This window comes from Piliocolobus tephrosceles, chromosome 10 (assembly GCF_002776525.5).
Source record: "Piliocolobus tephrosceles isolate RC106 chromosome 10, ASM277652v3, whole genome shotgun sequence".
Taxonomy (NCBI): Eukaryota; Metazoa; Chordata; class Mammalia; order Primates; family Cercopithecidae; genus Piliocolobus; species Piliocolobus tephrosceles.
The window spans coordinates 72,859,475-72,863,378 of NC_045443.1; positions in this window are offsets into that span (position 1 = coordinate 72,859,475).

The following is a 3,904-nucleotide window of genomic DNA, read 5'->3' on the forward strand; positions in this document are numbered from 1 at the left end:
ATTTTCATCTGTAAATAGGAATAATTATGTGTCTATGCATGCATATACACACACACATACATATGTCACAAGATTATTAAGAGAGCATAGTGAGATAATGAGTTTGAAAAGGCTTGGTGCTTGTCATCACTGCTGCCAACTGACCTAAGCTAACATGGCCTCAAATGTCAGGTTCTTTTGATAAATATTGAAGCCTCTTGCAGTTAGAGCTGAATTATGCAAAGGCTATGTTCCCCTCCCTTACAAACCCAATACCTGATAGTATGCTATTATGAAAGTAAGTCTTGGAAAAATTTTGCTAAATGTCTTAACATTCATTAGCAAACAATTACAAAAACATTCCTGCTCTCTACTCTTAGACACTCCAATGGTAAGCTCACTAAACAGACATTCTAAAGTTAAGACTAGCAGCCTTGGAGTCAAGGCAGAAAACAGGAACCTCTTGTGAGGTCCCCTTGAACACTACACCCACAGTAAGAGAGATCTGAGGATGTCTGCTTCTTTATACTTCATTCATGCAATAGCAGGAGGATGTGTTCAATCTCCCTACAAGCCACTGTGAAAATTACTCATTTTGCCAGTGAAAATGATTCTCTAACATGCCCTGTTCTAATGAACAAACTCTCAGGTATCAATTTCCGTAACCATATCTGAAGTGTTAGCATCACCTTTGGAGTGTGGATTCCTGATGGGAGTACTTCAGCACTAATTAACTGCTTCTAGAATATGGACTATAGTTAAGTTGTACCTTGTCACATGTTTAAAGCTAGTTTATACCAAATTAAAGTATCATCACACAACAATATAACAGTGATGTGTTTGCTTAATAAATATCATAGTCCCTCCCTGTTTCTGAATCCTTTATCTTGGTCCATCCCCACACCCAACATATAGTCCCAATAGAATAGGTGGCTAGAGGTTTTGGAGCCTAAATGTTTATGGAATCTAATCAGAAAGTGTGAGATTATAGAAAATTCTGTATCATTTCTCCCCAAGAAATAAAAAAGCTCATCATGTATATAAATGGATATATTTAGAACAGTATAGCAAGGTTGAGATTTTTCCACATAATATAAATGATTATCTCTAGCTACACAAGCTGTTGCTTTTTATACGACACTTGAGTAAAACTTGCTGAGATAGAGAGACAGTCCATTATGCAGTATTACCCACAATACTGAAATTGTGGATATTCCTTTAGTCTTTCATCTATGCATGGGTTTATCAAGATATGTATATGTATGAATTTGTGCATGATTTTAAAGATCCCATGACTCTCCAAAATAATTGCAGTTTATTTTATTACTATGAAAGATAGCATATTCTCACTGTAAAAAAATTAAACGATTCAGAGAAGAATTAAAAAGAAAGTTAAAAATATTTTAAAATGCTACCATGCAGTGATGAGCACTAAAAACCAATCTCTCTCTCTTAACACACATGCATAATTATCAAAGAGATCATGGTGAAGACTTGGGTTAAGAAGTGGAAAAAGTCATAGCAAAGTTCAAAGCCTTCTAAGAAGTGAAGGCTTACATTTGCTGCCAGGTGAAGTTCCTGTTCTGTGGCAAACCACTTCTATGGGCTTTTGGAGCAAACATGTAGTATGAATTGAAACGTTTTAGAGTTGTAGCTCTAAGGAGCTAACCTGGTCTGCACAATAACACAAAAATCATCTCTGTGATGGCAGACTTTCCCTTTTGCTGATTATTTTCAGGAAATTCCAGAAAAAAAAAATTAAATCATTTCAATACCAAGATCACATCGCTTATTCTTGGGAGTTGTATGTGTATAACAGGGATTATGCCAGCAACCACAAAACACCACTGAGTTTGCTTGCTCGTGGGGTCTCATTTTCCTTGTTGTTGTTTTCAACACTCAGTCTAGCTCACAGAGACCCAGAAGATGAGAAGCAGGCCTTGGACATGGTTACCACTTCAAACTGGAGAAAGGTCTCTGTTTATTGTCACTACAATGATCAAAAAGTTGCCTATGAGACCTAGACAAGACACTGCTTATCTCAGATTGCTATAACATAAAGACATGGTAGTGGAAATTAGGCAACCTGTACAAAATTTGAACGTATATATGAGTATTTTTAAGGTTATTTGTGTGTGTGTGGCAATAGTAATTCTGCCTTATGGTTCTGTAATGGTTTTTGTTTGGTTGGTTGGTTGGGCTTCTTTGAGATGGAGTTTCACTCTTGTTGCCTAGGCTAGAGTGCAGTGATGCAATCTCAGCTTACTGCAACCTCCGCCTCCCAGGTTCAAGCAATTCTCCTGCCTCAGCCTCGCAAGTAGCTGGGATTACAGGCATGCACCACCATGCCCGGCTAATTTTGGTATGTCTAGTAGAGACCATGTTGGTCAGGCTGGTCTTACACTCCTGACCTCAGGTGATCTGCCCTCCTCGGCCTCCTAAAGTGCTGGGATTACAGGCGTGAGCCACCGCACCTGGACTGTATGTTTGTTTTTAATGATGGGGTTCTTGTTCTGTCACCCACGCTGGATTGCAGTGACATGACTACAGCTCTTCACAACCTCAAATTGTGGGGATCAAGCTATCCTCCCACCTCAACTTTCTGAGTAGCTGGGGCTACAGGTGTGCCTGAAATGTTTCTTTACTTTTTGTTTGCATTAGAAATATTTCCCCCTTCATTCCATTTTCCATATCTCTTAATTTTCTAAAATACAGGTGTTTTCTAAAACCAGGTCTAAACCCCACCTACAGCTAAAATCCTCCAATAACTTCCCATTACTTTGGTGATAAAATCAAAAATCATTGGCAGAATTGAGAAATCCTTCCTGATCTGACTCTTAACTTCTCTCCCCCAAGTAGCATGAAAGCATCATTTGGATTCTGAATTCCATGACCCCAGGTATCAAGTTTCCTACCAGTCAGAATCAGTACTTATTTACAGACCATATTTACAGAGGGAGATAACATGGAGAGGTTCTTGCTCCATTCTTGCCATAACACCATGTCTTCAACTTCACAACTAGCTATATAGTTCCTATCTTTCTAATTCCGTTCTCCTCTCCAGCCCTTTTTCACTTGATCAACACCTAGCTGATTCTAGCCTTAGCAAAGGCCTCACCTGTTGTATGTAGGAGGCCAGCTCTGCCCTTTCCAGAATGGGTCAAGTATGCTCTCTTGTGTGTCCATATCTTCTTGTGCTTTCCTATATCCAGATCTCCAACAGCCCCTGTTGTAACCATCCTTGTCGTCACCATCTCACAGCTCTTACCACTGTGAGCTCCTTGGGGCCAGTGACTGTGTTTTTCTTTCTGTGTTACTAAGGTGAATATACAAGGCATGAATTTAATATTAGCTAGTTCATTTGATCCTGCTGAACCTCTATAATTAAGGAAGCAGAAAAGATCCCATAGCCTCATTCAGTAGATGACTGAGGTTTTGAGAGTTTGGTATCCTGTCCAAGGTCTTACAGCTAGTTAGAAACAGAAACTAAATTCTCAACTTGAGTACTGTATTCTTTCTAGTATTATCTCTCTCAATCCCTCCCTACCTCCCTCTCTCTCTCTCTCATGCACACACACACACACACACACACACACGCTTACATGTTTCTACCATCGTGAATGAATTCTAGGTCACGTTTATGATATTAACCAGATATTCCAACCACTGTGTTGATATGACTCTAAAAAGAAAAAGATTTCTGAAAGCATTTTGCAAAGCATTTATAGAAGTAAGAGATATGTTTTCATTTTATCACCACAACCTCCATGAAAAATTGGAGACTATTATTCCTGGAGACTTCAGAATTTTCTTTGGAAATATCCCCCAATTCAAAAGGAAGTCTGACACAGCCTCATAAAAATCTATGTCATAATAGGTGCTGTGTCACTGAAAACCACTGAAAAGACAGGGTAGGGTTAAGAAC